Genomic DNA, 24,338 nt, shown 5'->3' with positions numbered 1-24,338 from the left:
GTAATATGAAAAAATATTTCCTGAAAATTATTTTTCCCTCTATACTAATAGTCTGCCCCACGATTTAATAAAAACAAAAAACCAAAACAAACCAAACTGTGCCAGGAGATCTTTAGGACTTCAATGTCCCTGGGTCTCCAACGCCTCTGGTGGTGCTGTTCCTGTTAACGCACCCTAGCTGGGCTGGGCTAGTTAGGGACTGTAACTATCTTTTTAAAATCGACGATTACACGTTTCACCCTGGGAGTAGGAAGGAAGGAGCATGTCACAGCCTCATGACTTCAGCTCATTTTTAACTGAACCAAGCCCTGCTTTCAACACTGTAATCCCTGGCACTATAAAAACACGTGACATCAACAAGCACCGCCATCATAACACCTGAAAGTGTTCAAGGTACTTACCTGGGGCAGAAACACTGAGGGAGGAGACAGAAGCTCGCTCAGCACTGAGGATCCAATTTCCCAACTCCACCAGAAGCTGGGCTTTACAGCCGGAGGCTCTCAGCCCAGGGAGCATCTCCCACGCCACTGAGCTTGTCCTCAGGGAGCAGGAAAGGAAGAGAAGGGCAGCCCCGGGTTCGCGGGGCAGGGAAAGCGGTGGGGGGTTGGTGGAAACGCGGGCTGCAGCCCCGCTCGGAGGCCAACACCAGCCCCAGCCGCCCGCCCCCATTTGGGTCCGCAGACCCCGCCCACCCGGGACACAGCCCGCCCAGGGGCGGGGACCGGCCGGCGGCCGAGGAGAGGCAGCCCGGGGGGAGAGGTTTCGCGGGCGGGAGAGGGGAAGGGGACGCCAGCCACGGACTGAGGGGAGCCCGGCTGGGTGAGAGGAGGCAGGTGCACCCCTGGCCATGGACAGGTGTGGCCGGGGCGCCGGGCAGGTGGAGCGGGCAGAGGGATCTGGCCCTAGCTATTCAGCTGAACACAGGCTGACTGGCGCCCTGGGGTGCTGTGACATGCCGACCTCACTCCCGCAGCCGCCTGACCCCTTCCCCGGGAAACCCCACCTTGCATTTCCACAGCCAGATGCCCCGGCCCCGGGCAGGAGCTAAAAGCCTACAGGTCGACAGAGCTGAGAAGCCTTTGTGGCCGATCCCCGGCTCGGAGCTGGAGCTTCCAACCCGTGGTCCAGCTGGCACCGACTGCCCATGCGCAGGAGGGCCAGCGATCCACTATGGGTTCTGCGAGAGAAGGTGGGGCAACGAAGGAGGAAGAAGATGGGAGGGGGAGGAGAGGAGGGGAAAAGTGGAGAGAGACAGATGGACAGGAAGAGCAAAGAAAAGGGATGGATCTGGAGAGGGGAGGGTCTTAGCGGAGATGGAGAGAAAAAGCTTTACCTCTGGGGGCACCCCGAAGGAGGCGGCAGTCCTGCCTCTGTACCATTCTGTTACCCTTCAAGGCCCGCAGCTCATGTTTTACCTCTCTGATCCAGCCCTCCATCCGATGCTTCAGCAGAATCCCTATGGTTATCACACCCGTTGCCCCCACACGGAGCTGGGTTTTCTGTTGCTCTGGGAACCAAGCACCCACAGGTGTTGTCGCTCAGAACTACCTTGGGAAGAGTACCTATTCCCCTTTTACACGCTGGGAAACAGGCAGGCATGATCTCTGCCTTAGTTCCACTCTCCCAGGTGTTGGGCTGGCGGGGAGAGGGGTGGTACAAGATCAGAGCCCCAGACAGAGCAGACTGCCTGAGTGTTGGTGCACAGTCCCCATCCCTCCTGGGTAAACCACACCCCACCCTAGTGGAACCACCAAGGGTTCACAGTAGTTCCCTGGGTGTGGGAGATCTATCCTCATGTAAAGGAAAAGCCCAGCTGGGCTAACAAGCTAAGTCACAAATCTAAGTGTGATAAGTGTCGGTTTACTGATCTAAATTCTGCTGGGCTAACTCGTAAATCTGAAGTTTAGTGTCAGTTTACTGGGCTAACAAGCTAACTCGTAAATCCAACCTCAACAGGTGTCAGTAACGTGATCTATTACAAGTTGATAAGCTCCAGTGTACTGATCCCTTGCTTTTTGTTGTTTGAGCCTTATTGGTTAATACCCCTTACTTGTAATTAACCCTTTAAAACCTCATGTGCACGTCTTGGAGTTGCTCAGAACTTCGGAGCAGAAGCTCCTCTGAGCCCGCCGGCATAATAAATCTGAGTACTCCAACCCTCCCAGTGGTGCTTGTTTCTTGGCTGGCCTGTTGTTTCCATAACACTCAGTTCCAGTGCCCTGCTTGCTAGGGAGATAGGAGTGCTACCGAGTCCAAATTCATTCTCCTCAGTGAAGGACAGGCCAATAAGTTGGGAGACCAGGTGTTGGGGCAAGGAATAGCAAGTCTCTGTAGACCTAGATGGCAAACTAATGTCCTGGAAAACCATCTCCCCAAGTCAGAATTCAGGCTCCATTCCTACGTGCTTGGTTGTTGCAATCTTCCTGGTGTAGGAATTCTTTGTTTTTAGAATCCTTTGTTTTTGCAGCTATCTGCCTGGGTCAAATCTCTGTAAACCTCCAACAAAACAAACGTTATTTTCTATTCTGTAATTTGTTATCTTTTTATGAATGAAAAAGTGTTAAATATCCTTAAAAGTCAGAGCCTTCAGAATAGGCTCTCCTGTATATTTCAGGCTCTAAGCAACATTGTTTTACAAGCAAGATGAAGCCTAGGAGACAGAGCATAGGGTTAAAGTCAAATGAAAAGATCTAATATGCAGTCAGATTTGTTCTGTTCTATTACCCGGGCAGAAGCCACTTGAGGATTTAAATCCCTTTAAGTTAAAAATAACTAAAACTTTAAAGGAATTTACATACATAATTGGGAATGTGCATACCATATCTGGAAAATCATCCAAAGGATAGTAAACAGTGGCATCTCCAGGGAGGGCTGGAAGAACGGAGGATGAGTGTAAACTTCTTTCACTTGTGTAGTTTTGTGCTCCGTTTGAATTTTTTTTAACCAATTGCATGTATTTCTTTTTCAGTTAAAAAAATGTGTAATGGAGCAAAGGAGTAATTAGCTCAGCAAATACAGCAGCCATGGAATCACTGAGTCATCACTTTTGACTTAAGCCAGGAAGCATTTATTGACTCTCTCCAATGTGCCCAGTGCTGTTTTAAGACTTCTTTTATTATTATTATTTATTATTATTATTACTATTATTATTATTATTGTTATTTTTATTTTATGAAATAATAACAAGGTAACACCCACCCCTGCCCATGGCTGGTGGGAAACCAACTGAGTTTTTATTGAGTTGTTTTCCAAGGAGTAGAGATGAGTTATAAACTGAACACATCTTCAGGGCAAAACAGGCGGAGTGGTTTTACAGCACTCCAGACAGCTATGAAGGGTTTTCAATAAAGGTGCCCAGAGGCTGAGAGAGAAAGCCTCCAGGGCCCTACAAAAAGCTGCCCAAACTGCCTTCTCCATGGCACTACTGAAGTAGGAAAGAACAAATCTGAATCCATATTTGATCTGTTCCTTTGACTTTAAGAAAACCACGTTAATACGCTCCGGTCTTTTCATGGGTTATGATGTCACAGAGGAGACGGACAGGTCAACAAGGGACCACTCTGCCGTGATCACTGAGCCGGGGAACGGGATGGGCGGCAAGATGTATGACGCAGCCATAGCAGTGCCCGTGCTTCTAGGCAGGTAACCAAAGTCGCCTCGACAAGGTGTCAAATACTTGTGCCCACGTCCTAATCACCTGACGTGTATTAAAGAGAAATGGAAACCTATAAAAGTCCAATACCCTTGGTGGGTACACCGTCCAAAGAGCAAAGTCACAGTTTGACAACTGGCCATCCCGTTTCCCTGGGATTCATTCTTGGAGAACCTTAGAAACCACTCCTCTGTCCTTAAGAAGTGCTGCATATTTGTCCTATCTTTGGCTCAGGGATGGAGCATGTTCAAGTGAACTTTAATATCTGCACAGATTTCACTGTCTTTCTCCAGTTTCACGTGTCCATTCTAAAGAGGCCTGAGCTAAGTCCATCCTCCGTAAGATCTATTCCCTCCAGTGACAGCTCATTGAGCCTGCAATTAAAAGCCAACTGAACAAGACTGTCTGTCCTCAGCTAAAAAGTTCACCCACCCTTCACTGCTTTCTTAATCTCCTCTCCTGGCTAATTGCAACAGACTAACACCTCCCTCTACCAAGCTCCCCAACTATGTCAGTTTTTCTCCCCAAAGAGAAAGTAAGGTCCATAAATGAGGAGTCAACTCCATAGTCACTTCTGAATTCCTAGCATATAGTAATGTTAATAAACAGAACTATGATTATGGATTCTTTCCTTTAAAACATTTCCAGTTATTTGAATGAGACCTTGGAAGAGAGGTGTTTGCCGTCCAGTATCTTGATCCACAAGACTCTGGAGGCCTTTTTCGGAATGGCTGCTCACTGATTCATTCAAACCACAGCTTCTCATTCCAGGAGTAGCTGTGCTTCTCTGCCAGGAGTTTGTGGTCACTCTCATGCCAGAAGAGCTTTAAACTATATCCTTATTTTGGATTTGTAATTTTTCCCCTCTTCCAACAAAATTGACTTTCCTAACTGTCTTGCCTTGAGGAATTTTTTTTTCCTAGTTCACCCTTTAGTAAACCATGCTTCTCGGAATGGGCTTGGCCTTACATATGATCAGTCATCCAACTCCCAGTGTGAGAGGCTTCGGGCTCACCTCCTGCCCTACTGTCAAGGCAACTGAAACCCAGTACAGGAGCCAAAAGGCACCCCAGGGCTTCTAAGGCTCATGTACCACCCAGAATCCCTGCTTTCTGGTTTGTCTTGGCTTCTGAGGATTTCCCCTCACTTTCTTGACAATTAGCTGTGCAGCTTGTAAGATGAAGAAGGAAGGTTTTATTTCTTAATCCGCATTTTAAGAAACCTGTGTAATGAAGGTTTTCACAAGTTTCTACAACCCTCCATTGCCAAGACAGAAAACACACTAGATATTTTCTATGTTTAGCTATCATGTGTATTTTTTCTTTTGTTTTCTTAACTGCAAACAGACATCTTTTAATTAAAAAAAATTAAGGCCCCAAAAAGGATAGAGAAAGGGCATACAAAATTAAAGGGCAAAGACAGAAAAATGATAAGTACTCTACAAGGTTAATATAATACTTACTCTATGGATCAGATCAGCAATTCTCAGTAACAGCTATTTGAAATATGACCATGAGGTAAAAGGTCTCTCTTGTCAGGAGATGGCTAATAGAAAATAGAATTAAATCAACAAACTAAAATTCTAAGTCTGGCTAGTTACAGAAGGCTACCAGCAAAATGTCTCGTCTTCTGGAAAGGAGGGAGGCTCACCAGCTCTTTACTGTGGAGCCTGAGCCCAGGGGAGGTCGGTGAAGTGAGCTCTGTAAGTACCCAATTAGCAAAGTGGGTGATGAATAAAGAGACGTGAGCTTTGATGACAGAGATGATACTACTATTCACTTGTCCTGTAAAGTATGTCTTCACGTTCAGTGATCACTACCTCAGCGTCCTCAGGGATTAAGATTATAGGAAAATTCACAGTCTGGGCCCAGACCTCCTCTTTGAGCTCGTGACACTGCACTTAGATGTCGCAAGGGGAACTCCAACTCCACCTGCAAAGAGCTGACTTCACGGTTCTCCTCCCATAGCCGTCCTGCCCAGGGCCCCTGGTCGGGGCGCAAGGTCTCTCTGCCTCTCCGAGCTCAGGCCCATCACTCACAGATGTGACTGGACCCCTCCTTCAGGGCCCAGATTTCCTCAGTCACCGAGTCCCACCACCCACACCTGTCCTACCAGATACTCACTGGCACTCACTCAGCACTGACTCTGTGCTAGGTACCATGCTGCACACTGTGCACACGTTATCTCACTGGATCTCCACAGCAGTCCTGGGAGGTCGGTACATCACTGCATTTATTGATTAGATAAATTGTTTCTCTTCCTTGAGTGCATCATCCAAAGTGACATGGCTACTGAGCCACAAAACTGGGACTGAAAACCACTTGAAAATTCTACACTCCTACACCTGGCAGCCACCCTAATCTGACTCATCACATCACCTCCAGCTGAGCCTTCTAAATGTTTCTAAGCATTCTACAAGACAAAAGTGATCTACGAGAGCACCCCACTCCCCTACTTAAAATCTGTCAATGACTGTCCACTGCCCTTAGGAGAAAGCCCCACCGGGGCTGAGCACAGCCCAATGGCCCGGCATCTGCGTTCCCTGCACGGCATCGCTGCCTCACCCACCACGCAGCTCTACACTGGCTGTGTCCAGGACAGGGATGCTGACTCCGTACAACCCGGGGCTCGTCTCAATCGAACAATGATCACCTTCTTCAGTGTCCACCTTCTTTACTGCTGACTCTCAGAAAACTGTTTTCTCAGGATGAATCAATATCTTTTTCCTTACAACTTCCCGTCATTGATAATGAGCTCCACCCAAAAGAGAGAAGACTTAATTCTCAGTCTCCTTATCTGTAAAGTGAGAATAACAACAAAATATGTGAGGTTTTAAGAGAAATAATATTCATGTGAGGCTGAGGGACAATTCCCAACATACAGTAAGTACTCAATATGTGCTTACTTATTATTAATAAGAATATAATGCATTCCAGCAACCTTAACTCAATGTTTTATGGCTATGTCCAACAGACAACTGACACACTGTTGGACGAACCTCTTTGAGCGGATCAGCACAAGCATACTGGGAAAGGTAAGCGCTGACTCCTGTTACAGCTGCAGCCACCCAGCACTACGGGGCGGGGGCAGGTTCTCAGACTATTACATGTTGCTTGAGCATTTAATTGTCACTAATGAATAAAGACAGGTGTTCTTTAGTCAAAGCTCCTGAAAGATAAATCTTCAAAGATTGATGCAAATTAGATTTCAAGTACAACACTCTCTCTAGAAATTATTTCATAATAGTCTTAGCTCCTCTGCACATCAAAAGGGCATGTTCTTAATATATCTGACTACACCGAAAGTGTTGTTTAAAACAAATTAAGATGAAGCCATCCTGAATAAGCTCTCAGTATCATCTGCACAAAGCCCCACCCAAGGGTCTCATTTCTCACTTCCACATAGGTGTTCAGGTAGCTTAACCTGGGTCTTGGTTTCTTATGACACGGGGGTGGGAAGAGTTGTGGATAGATTTATGTAGCAAATATAAACCTAGGGTATTTGCTGCGTAGGAACCCTAGAAATAAACAAATTGATATATAGTCCTACCCTCAAGAAGCTCAGACTTTCCATTTACAACAGCATTAAAAATAAAATGAGAGATACATTAACAAAAATTTACAAGATTTGTACATTGAATATTTTGAAGTATCACCAAAAAATTTTAAAAGATCTACATATATGGAAGATATCCCATGTTGATGGAATGGTAGACAATATTGTTAAAAATGTTAAGACTCCCCAAAGTGATCTACAAATTCAGTGGAATCCCTATCAAATTTCCAGCTGACTTCTTTGCAAAAATTGAAAAACTTATCCCAAAATTCATATGGAAGTGCAAGGGGCCCAGGACAGCCAAAGCAATCTTGAAGAAGCAGAGCAAAGTGGGAGGACTCACTTTAAAGGGTACTAAAAATCTATAGTACTAAGTCAGTATGCTACTGGCATAAGTTTGGATAAATAAATCTATGAGACACAATAATATCCCAGGGGGAAAATACTTACATTTACAGTCAGTTTTCCACAAGGGTGCCAACAACACTCCATGGAAAGAATAGTCTATTCAACAAATGGTGCAGGGAAAGCTGGGTATCTGCAGGCAAAAGAATGAATCTGGAATCTGGACCCCCATATTTTATATAACAAATAAAAATTAATTCAAAATGGATCACAGACAGAAACGTAAAAACTAAACCTATAAACTTTCTAAAAGAAGACACAGTATAAATCTTTGTGTTCCTAGGATAGGCTTTGGTTTCCTAGATACAATACGAAGAGCACAAGTGATAGAAGAAAAAAGCAGATAAACTGGACTTCATCAAAATTAAAACCTTTTTGTTACAGAGGACATCATCAAGAGAGGGAAATGACAGGGGAAGGGGGTATCTCAACTGATAGAGTGCGTGCTTAGCAAGAAAAATAAAATAAATCAATACATCTAATTACCTCACCTGTAAAAAAATTGTTTTAATATTTAAAAGAACTAAAGTGAAAGCACAATCTGCAGAATAGGAGAAAAATTTTACAAAGCATGTATCTAATAAGAGACTAGTATTCAGGATATTTAACAAATGCTTACACCTGAACAATACAAAGAAAATCGACTAAATTTTTAAATTTTCCAAGGATTTACAAAAATACACAAATGGCCAATAAGCATATGAAAAGAAGCTCAGCATCACTAGCCAAATCAAAATGAAAATGAGATCTTATTTTACACCCACCAGGATGGTAATAATCAAAACATGCACAATAACAAGTGTTGTTCAGGAGGCAGAGATACCTCTTATGCGGCCAGTGGAAAGGGACAATGGTGCAGCTTCTTTGGAGAAGTCTGTTGTTTCCTCAAAAGGTTAGAGTTATATGGCTCAGCAATTTCACTCCTACATGTAGAGTCATCCCTTAGTATCCTCGGGGGGTTGGTTTCAGGAACCCCCCACCCTGGATTCCATAATCCAAGGATGTTCGAGTCCCTTTACAATCAGCCATCTGGATCCATGAATTGGAAACTACAGCTATGGCGGGCCAACTGTACAGCCAACAGAATGAAAACATATTCTCACAAAAACTTGCACATCAATATTCATGGCAGTATCATTCAGAGTAGCCAAAGGTTACAAACAATATCCACCCATCAATGAACGGATAAACAAAATTACCAAGAATAGTCCCACAAACTTTTGGTCATTGAATCTTTGACAAAGGAGGTGAGAACATACAATGGAGTAAAGACAGCCTCTTCAGAAAATGGTGTAGGGAAAACTGGACAGCTGCATGTAAATCAATGAAGTTAGACTACTCCCTCACAGCATACACAAAAATAAATTCAAAATGGCTTAAAGACTTAAACATGTAGACAAGACACTATAAACCTCTTAGAACAAAACATAGGGAAAACATCTGGCATACATCTCAGCAATGTTCTCCTAGAGCAGTCTACTCAAGCAATAGAAATACAAGCAAAAATATACAAGTGGGATGTAATTAAACTTACAAGCTTTTTCACAGCAAAGTTAACAGTAAGCAAAACAAAAAGACAAACTATTTAATGGGAGAAAATATTTGCAATAAATGAGACTGACAAGGGCTAAATTCCCAGAATATATAAACAGCTTTTACACTTCATAAGAAAGAAAAACAAACAACTCAATCCGAAAATGGGCAGAAGACCTAAAGAAACTTTTCTCCAATGAAGACATACAAATGGCCGATAGGCACGTGAAAAAATGCTCAATATCGTTATCAGAGAAATTCAAATCAAAACTGCAATCAAATATCACATCTCGCCAGTCCCAATAGCCATCATTCAGAAGTTCACAAACAGTAAATGCTGGAGAGGCTGTGGAGAATAGGGAACCCTCCTACACTGTGGTGGGAATGCAGTTTGGTGGAGCCATTGTGGAAAACATTATAGAGGTTCCTCAAAAGACAAAAAATTGACCTACCATATGACCCAACAATCCCACTCCTAGGCACATATCCAGAAGGAACCCTAATTCAAAAAGACACCTACATCCCAATGTTCACAGCAGCACTATTTACAATAGCAAGACATGGAAACAACCTAAATATCCAGTGACAGATGACTGGATAAAGAGGTTGTAGTATATTTGTACAACAGACTACTATTCACCCATAAAAAAAATAAAATAATGCCATTTGTAGCAAAATGAATGGACCTGGAGAATGTCATTCTAAGTGAAGTAACCCAGAAAGAGAGAGAAAAATACCATATGAGATCGCTCACATATGGAATCTAAAAAAAAAAACAAAAACAAACAAAAAAAGAAAAAACAAACAAACAAAAAGATAAACTTATCTACAGAACAGAAACAGACACAGAGACATAGAAACCAAACTATGGTTACCTGAGGGGAGAGGGTGTGGGAAGGAATAATTTGGGAGTTCAAGATTTGCAGATAGTATGTATAGAGTAAACAGCAAGTTTATACTGTATAGCACAGGAGAATATATTTCGTATCTTATAGTAACTTATATTGAAAAAGAATATGAAAATGAATGCAGGAATTTTCCTATGTAAATGAAGTGTTGTGCTGTACACAAGAAACTGATGCAGCATTATAAACTGACTAGAATTCAATGAAAATATTTTTAAGTAGACAAAAAACAAAAAAAAGAAAAAAGATATTATCAAATCAAAAGAATAAATTACTGATTGAAGGTACAAAATGGATGGACCTTGAAAGTTTATACTAAAGTAAGCCAGACACAAAAGGGCAAAGAGTGCCCTTTTAGGTGAAATGCTCTAAGCGTTTATTGTACTATTCCTAGTACATTTTCTGGAGGTTTGAAGTCTATCAAAATCAAAATAAATTGTATTATTCATTAAAAACATAAAATGATTCCTCAAAGAAGGGCTTTAATTATTAAATGCAGAAATGCATGTAAAGCTCCTGGAACAACAATTTGCATGTCCACAGACAGTCACTGTTGTCACTGCCACTCAGAGGGTGGTGCCAGCGCTGATGAGGGCTGCCTCCACTCGCTCCCCTGCAGAGAGGAGTGAGGGCCTGGGCTCTGACAGGAAGGGTGACCATGCACATGGGTTAGACTGAGCCACTCCCCAGACTCTGCGTTACCCAGCTTTCTTATACAAACTGCTCCATCTAACATAAACACGCTACAGGGATGGATCTTACAACACAGGGAATATAGCCAATGTTTTACAATAACTATAAATGGAACAAAAAAATAAAAATTGTGCAACTATTGTACACCTGAAACTTATATCACATTGTAAATCAGCTATAACTTTATAAAAAAATTAAAAAATAATTTAAAAATTTTATCACTTTAGTATTCAATTCGGTTTTTAAGTAACTACTAAACAGCTTAGAAAGTATAAAATATTTAAGTGTGATAAGTTTGTTTACATATTTATTTACTTTCAGCCTCCTGCTAAAAGAGAAATTAAACAATTTTTTTAAACACAGCTTAACAACCATAACAACAAAAAGACAAAAGTGAGAGTGAAGACAAAATGGAGATTGAATACTTAAATGAAAACAGGGGAAGGTAAAGTCATAAAAATGAATGCCATGAAGTTAGGGTAAGTGTTAAAGGCCGACTAGAAATTCAACTGTAAGATTCTTGGCAGCTAAAGCAAAAAGTAAAAGATGATGGGGCGGGTGGTAGAGCTCAGTGGTAGACCGTGTCCTTAGCGTGCCCGGGGTCCAGGGTTCAAGTGCCAGGGCCTCCACGAACAGATAAATACACCTAATTACCTAAACCCTAAAGAGCCCCAAAGAAAAGAAAAAGAGAAATTTGTTTCCTAAAAAAACCTGATATTAAATTTAGATTAAATATTAAAAAAAAAAGAAAAATAGAAACAAATGAGTGACACAAGCGATAATACCTGTGAGATAAATCTGCAGTGGCTGCTGGCAGGTCCCCATGTCCCACGTGGGAAAATCTGAAACATCCTTCTCACCACTCAGAGTCATCCTCAGCCCACACCACCCATCCCCCTGTTAAATGCAGGAGCAAGAGTAGGGCCCGGGCTTTGCTCTCTCTGTGTCATCACAGTGAGACAGGATGGAAGGGGGCAGAGCACAGCCATTCAAGGAAGGCCACAACAATTAACATCAAAATGGTGAAGGATTCAATCCCCAATAGGCCTTGAGGCTCAAGATGAAGAGATATAACTAATTCTAGCAGAGCTTGAGCTTCATTATACACCCATTGTAATAGTAACATGGTGAATAACATGCCCCAAGGCACCATGGCCATCCCAAGGCTAGCCACAAAAGGTCACAGGGTAGGAAATGGCCAACTCCCTGGGAATCCCAGCCCCTTGCCCTTAGGCTGCTCAGTCTACTTATTAGCATATGAAACAACCAAGCCGAAGAAAACGAGCAACACAGCGCCACCTCGCGGTCACCACTCTCTCTCCCTCTTCCGAGAAGGCCCACACTCTGTCTGTGAAGTGTGTACCTACTTTTAATCTGAGCACCCGAACCCCACAACTCGTGGCTTTTCTCTTGCCTTTCAATGTGTCTCTGTGAATAAATCTACCTTTCCTCAACAGTGGCTTGCTCTTGAAATCTTTCCTGCATGAAGCCAAGGACCCACGTCTGTTGGGGCACATTCCAGGGGCTCAACCAACGCCTGGGACACAGCCCTTCTCATGCCCAACATCTGTTTTCTTGTATCAACAGGACTGGGATGTGAAAGGAGTTCTGAGGCCTCAGCTAAGGGACAGAAGCAGCCCCCAGGGCTCAAAATGGCGGGCAGCCCCTCCCCCAGCAGGGGCCCTGAGGTCAGCCATGTTCTCTGTGGTTCCCTGTTGTGCTGACCCCCTAGCCAGACAGCGTTCTCCTAGGCCTATCCCCACAAAACCTTTCTCTCCAAAATTCAAGCACATCATGTCACAGTCCTCTTATTCAACCAGGAAGTTTTCAGCGCAATTTTTCATTCCCTAGTAAAGAATCTATCTGTGCTCCCTCCCATCCCACCACTTCTTTATTTGTGAGAACTCTGTACTCCTCACATACCATCCTGAACGCAGCTGCCTTGCTAGCTGGGAACGAGATGCTTCAGTCTCACACTGCCTGAGTCCTTTCACTTTCCCCTTTCTACCTTAAAAAGCCTTTCCTGAGTCTCCCACCCCTCTGATTCTGAACTTCAAAAAGTGCTGAGGTTGCAGTCACTGTGTGCATAACTCCCAGGTTTTGGCTAGTTTTCCTTCACAAGATCTTCACTAAGGAGCTGCATCAAGAAGTTTAAAGAGGCTATTCTTACATCTGAGCTGAGGAGCCTGCATAAAATTTAAATGGCTTTGAAGAGAGAGTTAACCAGGGACAGAGAGGCTGCAAGTCCTAGTCAACAGTGTCATGAGGCAAAATGTTCTTCAAAGGCTCAGAGTGGCTTCTGAACACGGAGTCGGCAGGGAGGAGATGCCAGGCAGTGAGTGGGGTGAGTGACACTGGGTACGCTTCCCCAGCTGGGGAAGAATTGGATTTTGTTCTAGTTTTCCAAACAATTTCTGACTACCTTTTTCTCTTATTGTCACATACCATTTCCGGCGAATTAAGAAAAATCAGTGTCAGTCATTTGCGCCACTTGTTAGAAGCTACACGATGCCATTCACAGGGCTGGGATATAACAGCCACACCAGTCTAGGTTGAAAGACCAGTGAGGGTATTTCCAAGGTAATAACGCGCATGCAACAAACTCCCCAGCTTCAATTACCTCATCTCAAATGTGAGGCCAATAAAACTACCAAGCAAAGTGCGTTATGATAATGGCCAAAATCTGTTTACTAGGTACGTGCCCGTAAGAGCTGCCGCTGAAAGGGGAATGAGTATGATCAACGAGGCCAAGTCTACCTGGTCACATGCGCCCTGCCTTCCTGCGTTGGTGCAGGACCGGAGTTTGTTTAGCTGAGATGAACGCCCCCAGAGCAGCCCCGAGGGGAAAGCTCCCAGCTCTGCGTGGCGACGCGTGTTCCTTTCCTTCTCAGAGCTGATCACAGTTTGCAGTCGTCTGTTTTTACATTTATCCCCTTAGTACCTGCCTCCCCTCCGGAGTTTTGCTTAAGCAGCACAGGTCCTGGTTTGTGTTGCTGCCTACTGGATATTCTGGGCTGGGAGAAAGGCGACCCCACGTCTGGCTCTGGGGCTGAACGGAGAGGGCAGAAGGCCCAGGGGCCCATGCTGAAACGAGGCCCCAGCACCCAAAATTATGGTCTGACTTTGGGCAAATTACACAGTCTTCTTTACCCTGAGATTCCTCATCTGTCCATGAAAATAACTGCCCATGGCGTATAGAGTTTCCAGGATTAAAGGAAATCACCAAATTCACAACCTATTCAAGGGGCTACCAGTACATCCTCAACATGCACATGCTACCTTTACGGCTGTGACACACGCTAAACGGGGCGGACAGACACAGAGAACAATGCTAAGTGCCTGTTAAGTGTTTCATGAGTGTTATAATACTGTTCACATCTTACAACAATCCCAGGAAGAAACGAATATAATGCACATTTCACTGTTTCACCAACAGATTAAGGGAGGTTACACTCTAGTCCAAGGCCCTTTGGTGAGGAAATGGCGATTTAAACCTGTATCTGAGCCCAGGCCTGGGCTACATCTCTCTCCAATCCACCTGTCCAATACACAAGTTTGCACAGGCCAGCTCTTAAATGCAATTTGTGCCACCGTTTGTCAATGTTTGTTAATTACCATAAACTACTCTCAGAAACCGCTACAGAAAAGACAGGTGGACCCACATTCCTGCCAACAAAGTAGAGGAATTCTGCCTTGCCTTCTCCTGTAATGTGCAGAAACCATTCCCTACACCACCAAATTCAAATGTATGCTTCATCCGTGTTTATGTTTGCACACGGAATATTAAAGTAGAAGGTACCTGCAGTAATTCTATCTCGGTTCCTTTCCAAGTTTCCAGATTATCCACAATCAGTCTGTGAATGAAAATACTACAATGTGAATGAAAATACTGCAACCATATCTGTAAACAAATAATGCTGAAACCAAATCATCAGTGGCTGCCGCTATCCCCCAGCGAGGACAGTCCTGAAGTCCAGCCTCTACAGCCATTCACAACAGTGCCCTCTGAACAGAATGAGAATAAGAAAAGACAGGATACTTGCCCTAGATAGCTAGGTGCTTGTCTAAAGCATGAATCCAGTGAGCCCACGTGATACATAGAAAATCACTAAACTCTTTAACTTGACATACCTGGCTTTCTTTAGATAACAAACAATGTTTTATTGTTCCAACTACCTGGTCTTTGTTGTAAAGCTTATATATATCCTAACTCCTCCCCAACCTCTTCGGAGCAGTCCCTCAGAGCGATCTGAGAGGCTGTCATCCCGGCTCGATTCCTTCCGCCATATAAACATAACTCTTAACTTTTAGGCTGCACATGTATTTCAGTCAACAGTTTTGGACACCATGAAGGGACCCAGAGCAGACTTTCTCCAACTGAACTCTCCGAGTATCCGGATTCTTGGTACCAGCAGTGGCCCTTTGTGCCCATCCACCTCCTCGGGGAGTCCAGATGTATTTGGGTGAGTCTATCTTGTTTCTCGGATCTCCCATATTGGGTGATAATCCTGAGTTTTATTTGGCGGTGTATCCAGGTACCTGGCCCTCCAGTTGAAAGATACTGGGGGGGAATAACCCACCCAGTGGAGACATACTGTGTGGGGCCTGGTTGAAAAATAACGGGAAACACCCATCTTTAGGAGACGTCCAAGGTGGGGCTGGTTGAAAGATACCAGGAAAATACCCAGTGGGGACCTCCAGAGTGGTCCATGTTGAAAGACACTGGGGTCAGGACTGAGTGGTTACGTAAGAGGCTGGTCTAATATTTTCCTCAATTTGGTTACCTCCATTGAATTTTTCAGAATAAAAGTAAAACTCTTATGAGGAACCTTTCAACTCCAAAAATGGGACCCCCTTCCTGGCTGGTAACAGTTTTCTCGGATGACTGAGAAACTTGCAGAAGTGGTATAGGCAAAGACTTCATGCCATAGAGTTGTCCCTGCGGGAAAACTTACTAGTAATTTTATTCTAACAACCCTTCCTTAGAATGGGGAATAGAACTTTCAAAAAAAAAAAATAAAGGAAGGAAGAAAGAAAAGGAAAAAAAAGATAAAGAAATGACAGATTGCCAGCCTCCAACTAATACCCCAGCCAGGTTTATATACATACAATACTTACAAATTTAATTGGGAATTAAAAAAAAAATCTCACTCTTAAAGTAACTAACCAGGCCTGATAAAAACATTTTTTGGAATTCTGGACTTATAAAAACCAAAACCCTTTTAGGGGGAACTTGGATTTCTCTTCCTGTGTCTTTGAAATATAAACGTTTTATCTTTCGCTGGGTGTATTATGTGTGTGTATGTATGTATATATATGTTTCCTTTTTGTTTTTAATGGAAAATTTGGACTCTGCCATGCAAAAGGTACAAGTATTGTGTACATATGGTGGCCACACAAATAAATTGGGATTCTCAACAGTCCTTTGTACCAATTTTCAGGCATTTTGCCATCTTAACCTTTGTTGCATCAGTCTGGACCATGAACTGCTTTACCTTTTGGAGAGTAAACTTTTGAATTTTATTTAGGCAGCACCCCTACTCTCATTTGGAAATGCCTCTTCATCTTAGTCGTTTAAAATCAATATATATATATAAATTGATGGCCATATGATGGATCCCTTAATTTGGAAAACTTTTAAATTGGTGAAAGTTGAAAGAGCTCTCATTATAAACAGCCGTTTTATTGGTACCTATTAAAATCAAGTTTAAAGGTAGAAAATATATCTAATGGTTAATCTAAGAACTTATTTTACAAAAACTGGTTTAAAAAGCTACATTTATGTTTTTCCTTTCCCATTAATGGTTTTAGAGATGTTAATAAAATCTTAGAATAATTAATGTTATTTAGGTTGAGTAACTGGAAAAAAGATTGTAAAAATGTCGAAAGATTTTTTTTTTCATAGCAGAAAAAAAAAATGATAAGTGGATTATCCTAAGTGGGTAAATTTTTTTGATGGTTATTTTGAATGACATAAATAAAATGGACATTGTTGGATTTTGAGACAAGGTTTTGATTCTACACTACGTAAAGTTAAAAAAAAAATGGCCAAAATGGTCACCTACTGCCCCCCAAAATTAAAGTTCAAAGAAGTCCGTTTTATTTGCCCCAGTTTAAAATGTATGTATTTATAGGGATAGATACATATAATATATGTAGACTGTGATATTTGATCAATAACTGGGGCAACAGACCCATTAATCAAATTAATAGTTGAGAAGGGCCTAAGTTCTTTGGCTAAAACTTGGGTATCCCAGAGACTTTTCTATAAAATTAGATACAGTGAAAAAAAAAAAAAAGAAATAAAGAAAAGAAAAGAAGAAAAGGGCTTTTGGCATTCCTTCTAGAAATAAAAATTATTGATTAAACCTAATAAATATTAAAATTAAAGGTATAAGAGTTAATAAAGTTGAGATAAAAGTTTGTAAAATTGGTATGCTTAAATGGGCTTTATATAAACTTTTTGCTTAATTATGTTGTGGGAAAGATGTGTTTCAATGGAAAAACGCTTCCCCTTCTTGGTATTACAAGGCTGGGCACATTTCTGTCCCTCAGAACATATTAATTGAACAAAATAAAGGAAACCAATAGAGTTACATGAGCCGTCCAATATAATGTAAAACTAAAACTAATATTCAGTGGCTAATAGAAAAATATAATAAGAGGTTTACCCTGGGTTTAACTTATAATTCAAGGAAAAGAGACCTTACTAAATGCCTTATGTAAGCTTTGGAAGACAAGATAAATTGAACCTTAAAGTTTTAAAACATGGAATTCTTTGTTTACAGCTCTTCTCACTGATACAAAAAAGCCAAATAAGGAGATACAATTGGGCCTGCGTGACAGAGCAGTTCTCTGGGGAACTGGAAGTGTCTGTCATTGTCTTGCAGGTCAGAAATCTATATACAGCAAACAGTGACCTAGGACAGAGCCTAATTAGCTTAATGAGAGAAAACTTAAGGCCAAAGAAATTTTTGGCATTTTAGAACTCAGAACTCTGATGGGTCCGTCAGACTTTGTCAAGAAATCTTAAATGTCTTTTTCATAAATAGTAAGCCTTAGTGATTTGAGAAAGCAAATTAAGCTTACTCCAACTATTATTATACCTATCTTATAAGTAAGTTTTAAAGTGAAGCTATGAGATCTCTAGCTTTGGTCTGTTTATAAGCCTGAGTACACATTATAGATGTGAGATATTTCTACAGCTAAAAAAAAGAAAAAAAACAAAGTCAAAGAGCTCTGCTTAATTGACGTAAAAAGTAATAGCTTACAAATTAAGTATTTTTAAAATAAAAACTAACTAAGATGACCTTCAGGTTCACGTGAACTGGAAAATATTCAATATTAAGATAACACTTAGTATTGTTTAGTTTAAGTATGTTCTAATTAATATAGACATCTTTAAACTCATCAATATTAAGTATAATGCCTTTACTGTACCTAGGTTTAATGAAAGTCAAATAAGATCCTGTTATTTATGTTACAGATTTGTCAAAAAAAATAATAGTAATGTGGTGTGATAAAATTTGAAGTAAATTAAATGCAAATGAGATGAGAGTTTTGGGTAAATTTTTTAAAATATATATTTAAAATGTATGCTTAAGATAATCTCTAAATGTTTGGTATCTAAATTCTAGAGTTGTGCTAAATTAAGTCAAATGATAGGATTTTATTAAATAGCTATGCCATTTTCAGATAAAATAAGATTGAAATATGAATTACTTAACATATGACTTCCTCTTACAGAGAAACTAAAGGTGTTTAGAAATATTAATAAATGCTTGGTGCCACTCTGAAATAGTCTCTATTATTAAGGGAAAGATCTCAGTATCCTAGGAAGGTAAGATAAATTTGTAAAGGAAGATATAAGGAATGGAATTATATTTTGTTAATGAAAAATAGTGACTTTGTCCTGAATCTGGTTACTTGTGAATGGAAGAAAAAATAAGGGACACACTAATACGAGTATAGAAAGCTGGGGAAGGCTTGTGGAAGAGGAACCCTGAGGAAAGAGTTTTGTACGTGGTCAGAATTGGCTAAGTTTAGAATCAATTTGGGCAAAGTAAATGAATCTTAGAAGTAAGCTGGTACAAGACTAGATTTGGTTTTCTCTCTGTTAAGGGGACAAAATTTTCTTAAAATATTAATCCACCTTCAGTAACAAATTGTGAAGCTTCTTATGCGACTTAAGTGATCTGTTGTGCCTTTACCTTTGAAATATTTTCTTGTTAATGAGTAAATACTACTTTACAGTGATCTATACGCTTATATGACCAAGTGTTTTGAAAACTTTTAACAAGCTCCCCAAATATCAATTTCTCATTAAAATTCTTTTAGTCTCCAGTTAACTATGGGATGCTACAAAGGGTCCCTGAAACATCTCAAAGAGAGATTTTAAAGTAGTAAGTTTCATTTGGCATGTTAACTAACATGGGAAGTATTGTCAAATGAATAATAAATCTTCCTAGGTTATATTGTATGAGAAAATATTATTAATATAGATATTCTAGAAATTATATGGACTCCCTAACATTCTGGTATATCTGAAATGTTACCAGTCATAATTCTGGTTATTGTGACCAGGTTTCTTTATAGATTACAGTGTAATGTTGTTTAACCATGCTGTTAATTCTGTTGTCATTTATAGGCAGGTAATTGTTTTCTTCTGATGATTTTGCAAAATACTCTCTCTTCAAGGAGATTTACTGATTTCTAATAAATTTCAAACTATAGCACTGAAATAAACTGGGTAAGAAATTTTAAAGGTATAATGAAAACTCTGATTAAAAGAATTAGTTACGTGGGACTGAGTAAACTGATGAATATGGTTACAATTTTTGATTTTGTCTGAAATACTACTGGCTTTTAACCTGTTTATCAGACATAAAGAAACTCTTCTCTTAAATTACTTATGATTCACGTCAATTTGATAAATTATACCTATGTAAGCAGACTTAGAACAGTTATCTTTTCTCTCTATCTGATCCCTCAAGAGACTAAAATCTTTAAGGTCCCCAGTGGCTCTATGAGATAAATTAGGAATATCGTCTCCTAACAGGTATAGGAACCTCAAGGTATTTTAAGGACTTCAAAAAGAAAAGAATTTACCTAAATCTGTTAGGCAGAAATCTATGACAAGCCCTTGACGGGGCTTTCCTGGCCTTAGCAAACCTTATTAACATTCTAGCTTAAAAGTCCTTATTAAAAGTTCCAACACAGCCAATTTAAAAGAGCCTATATGATCAAATAATCAGACAACTTGTAAACAAATTCACCTTGATTTGACTATATTTGATAAAAATGAGGGAACTTTAGAGAGAAAAAGCTTATATTTTAGTGGATATTAAATTCTCGTTTTGTTAATTGAGGTCTATATTTAGTAAGACACTTCCCAGATCATTCCTTGCTGTCATGTTACATTGCTGCAAAGTTTAATTGAATTATTAAAAGGACACTGTATGTTTCTTTCTGAAGCTTAGTAATATATCCTTGGGTAAAGATCCAATGCCCCATGACATGCGGCCAGGGGATTATACATACTGGAACAGGCATGACTTAAAAAACTGTCTCCAACTTGAATGGAAGGACTCTATCAGGTACTTTACCTAGACCATACACAGCAAAGCTGAAGGAAACTGACTTTCAGATTCATTTCCAATCAGAAAGAGCCCCTGCAGTGCACTGGCCTATAGAGCACTGCTCACCTTAAACAAGGCCCAAATGGAGAAAAAGCTACCAGGCCAGGATGAGAAGACGACGACATATGAGATAGACAGCTGATCCAAGACACCAGACCAGGCCTGTATACCAGTTACTTTGATAATTTCTCCTACCTTTGATTATGAACTACCTCAATTTTTAAGTTTATGGTAAATTACCTATGTCTAGTACTTCTGTGTTACCTTGGTGGGTTTCCCTACTCCAAGGCTCTAACAAATAGCCCTCAGAAACGTTATTCTAAAAAGGAAATTATAGTTCTGTTTAGGCCACTGTTGATCTTACAAGGTGGGAGACCTCACCTGGCCAATTAATACCTGCTCGAAGCCTGACCATAAATACGAACTTTCTCGTAAGATCACTCAAACTCAGTCAGAAACACAAGAAAAATTTTAACCCAAAAATATAACTTCTTGACTATTAATTTCTTAATCGTGACTTTATTAACGTTACTAACTCTATTACTTATATCCTGTCTATTTTATAAGATTGTTTTTTCTTACATTTCCCAAAGTGTAGCTAGGCCTACAACAAGATTGATGATGGCAAATCATATGGAAGAAATACATAAAATTTATAACCCTGCATAAAATAATTATAACAGTGTGATTCTAGTTATGGGAATGAGCAACGAAGGGTAAACATTTCCTGGATCATAACAGACTTGTAAGACAGGCCATCCAGAGAACTTTTAGTATCAACAGGGCCTGATAAAAACACCTAAAACCTTGAATGGCAGGTCAGAAGTTTCTTCAACCTGAACTAGGAATGAGCCTTCATAGCACCCTGGGACAAAATTGGTCATGAAATGTCTCTCAAAATATTGGTCGAATTTAGGACCAAGGGGGATCACTGTGAATGAAAATACTACAATGTGAATGAAAATACGGCAACCATGTCAGTAAACAAAGAGTGCTGAAACCAAGTCATCAGCAGCTGCCACCATCTCCCAGGGAGGACAGGCTTATAGCTCAGCCTAGGCAGCCACACAGAATGGTGCCCTCTGAGGGGACTCAGAATATGAAAGGACAGAATACTGGCCCTACATAACTAGGTGCTTGTAAAAGAAATGAATTCAATGAGCCAAAATATTTACTTCCTCCCATACAAAGAAAATCACTAAATTCTTGAACTTGAGATGCCTGGATTTCTTTAGATAACAAGCAATCTTTTATTCTTCCAACTCCCTGGTCTTTGTTGTAAAGTTCCTATATAATCCTAGCTCCTCCCCTACTTCTTGGGAGCAGTCCCTCAGACAGATTTGAAGGCTTTAATTCCGCCTCGAGTCCTCCCGCCAAATAAAGCATAACTCTAAACTTTCAGGCTACACATTTCTTTCAGTCGACAAGTCCCAGAATACACACAACTCATCAATTCTGTAATGGAACACACTGGATCAGGAACCAAAAGAATGTTCTAGTCCAGGAAAACTACGGGACCCTCTTTCTTCCCGTCATTATACAATCTGACCAGAACTCATTAATTTGCTGTCTGCTCATCTGGCAACCAAACTCAGAGAAGAGTCAACTCAGCACAGTGCTGTGCTGGGGAGAAAACCCCGCAGCAGCATGGCGGGCTGCCTGCTCTCCCGCACGCTCTGCTGACCCCTAGTGTCCTCCGTGGAGACCAGGCCAACAGAGCTGTTCCCAACAGCTGCAAAGTCCCACACATTAAATAAAAGCGTTTTATTTTATACGATATGTTACGTATATAACCATCTCTGAAGACAGCTTTGCAAGAAGCCCAAAACTTCAACATTAATCTGCAAAAGCAAATGCTGCCCCCAAGGGAAAACAAGTCTTAAAACGATGCTAAGGCTTCCAAAGTCCTCTCCAGGACCATCAGTCAAACTGCCTGCAGGCCTGCAGCTGCAGGCGGCTACATGTCTGTTTTTAAAACAACCCCTTCCTGCCGTCAGGTGCTACAATGTCCCTCTACGCCCTCCCATCCGAGGGTAAGAGCAGCCAATGCAGAAACTTGCAGGGAAGCACTGACAAGACTGGACACAGAGGATCAGAGCTAAACTAAGCCTTCTGATGACACGAGCTTGTCACTATGTCATTTTACAGATGAAGATATATAGAGAGAGGTGGGGTGATCTTGCTCAAAGTCACACAGCTAATAAGTGGCAAAGTCTGTAACCCAGCTACACCCTCCGGTGTGACGCCCCCACTGGGACACCCACAGGGTTCTCTCGTGCCTGCTGGACCAGTCCTTTACTGTCACTCATAACCAACCACAGGGTCTGAACGTAGTCTGACTTTTCAGCCTCTTCTCCCTCTATTTTCTCAGGAACAAGGCTGCTCGGGACACTGTGTGACTTCCAGCTCCCCAAACCCTCCGTGCTCAGGGTGGTCTTGCCTGTGCATCCAGCACCCTGCTCAGAGGCTCTTCCTCCCCTGCAGGAGGACGTTTCCACTCTCCGCAGGGACACCCCCTCAGGGAAGCCCTCTTTCGCCCTCAGCATGGCAGGTGTCCCAGGCCACATCCCGAGCTGCCCCATTAAGACTGCGGTTGCCCAGGTTTGCTAGTCAGACCAGCAGCCTCAGAGCCAGGGTTTATGCCCGGGTCACCCTGCCAACCTACTGCCCGCCTCACAGCCCCCAGCCAGCAGGTCACCTGGAAGTCGCAGCAAGTGCCCCACCCAATCCCGAAGTCACTTCATTTGCCAGCACCGCTGATGAATGTTCTCCAACTTTTGGTCAGTTTTGCACAAAACAGCAGCTTCCACTGTGAAGCAGGGGGTTTTCTCTTCTGCTCCCCATCCTTACTGGAAACGTCAAGGGAAACCAAAAGGCCTTTTCTCAACCCTTTTCTGATGACACCCTCCCACCCAAAATATTCACATGCTCAAGAGCTTTGGGTCCACGTGGTTTTGTTTCCCATACGCTAAGTGGCTCAAAACACTGCGGGATTCTTTCTCTTTTGAGAGTATTTGTTTGTACTGAGTTTATCGGCTTTAATCACTTTTTGTGTCTCTCTTCAGTGTCCCTAGCAGTTGCCACTTCTTACTCCATTCAGCAGCCTCCCTCCCAACATCTAGTCTAGGAAATGAGCTGTGATGAGGGGCCCGGGGGCAGTCACAGAAGATGGAACTAAGGCACAAAGAGGTGACATATTTTGCCTGAGAAGATCAGCTTCAAGCCCCAACACTGTGTGTCACGTCCCTCTGTTTAACACTTATGTTAAACTAGTTAACTTTGTATAGATTATGGTTATAAACAGATGAGGTATCAAAATACATACAAGGACACACATCAGCTCTATGATATTCATTAACTCCACTATTTTGTTTCTATTTATTTTATTTCTGTTAAAAAATTAGGAACCTCTGCAGTCAATATAGCAAAATGTTAATGGGTTTTAAATCCAGAATGTAGATGCGTAAGTGTATCATTAATCATAATTATTTGTATGCGCACAAAATTATTTGACAGTCTCTCTCCCCTCCCGCTACTCGCTACTGGCTCTCACCTGAGCTCCCAGACCACACATTTAACAGCCTTTCACTTTACCCACAGCTGAACTCATCAGTTTTCTCCCAGAGCTCCCTCTGAAGCTTTCCCTCCTCAGAGCACAACAGGACCATCACTTACCTCATTAATCCACCCAGAAACCTGGGCCTAACTCCATCCTACCTTCACAGATATCATTCATCCTTTCCTTTTTACCATCTAAACATGCCTAAAGTCTGTTCGTTTTTTCCCATTGCCTGTCCCACTGACTGTCCCACCGTTTAGGTGGAAGCCACCAACACTTCACACCTGGACTCAAGAGTCTCCCAAGTGACCCCACAGCCGCTCTCCCATATTAGACACAAATGGGATATTGTCACTCCCGTGCTTTTAGGACTCTTTTCAAACGTACTGTTCTTAGAA

General features: G+C 41.6%; 1 protein-coding gene across 35 annotated transcripts in view; it reads right to left on the bottom strand.

Moving 5' to 3' along the window:
- The window catches only part of LOC141577675 (uncharacterized), a 148,124-nt gene that overhangs the window by 61,439 nt on the left and 62,347 nt on the right, over window positions 1-24,338 (bottom strand). For 31 of the 35 annotated variants that reach the window (XR_012506914.1, XR_012506913.1, XM_074363354.1 and 28 more), the window contains 3 exons: window positions 7,658-7,745; window positions 5,115-6,448; window positions 402-1,177 (listed from right to left, as the gene is read on the bottom strand). The gene's annotated coding sequence lies outside the window, so the exon portion shown is untranslated. Of the gene's footprint in view, window positions 1-401; window positions 1,178-5,114; window positions 6,449-7,657; window positions 7,746-8,435; window positions 8,682-24,338 lie in introns of all 35 variants that reach the window. The other 4 variants (XM_074363328.1, XM_074363332.1, XM_074363336.1 and 1 more) reach the window with 4 other exon arrangements.

This window comes from Camelus bactrianus, chromosome 5 (assembly GCF_048773025.1).
Source record: "Camelus bactrianus isolate YW-2024 breed Bactrian camel chromosome 5, ASM4877302v1, whole genome shotgun sequence".
Taxonomy (NCBI): Eukaryota; Metazoa; Chordata; class Mammalia; order Artiodactyla; family Camelidae; genus Camelus; species Camelus bactrianus.
The sequence above is the reverse complement of the archived record's forward strand: the minus strand, read 5'-3'. Positions and strand labels throughout refer to the sequence as shown.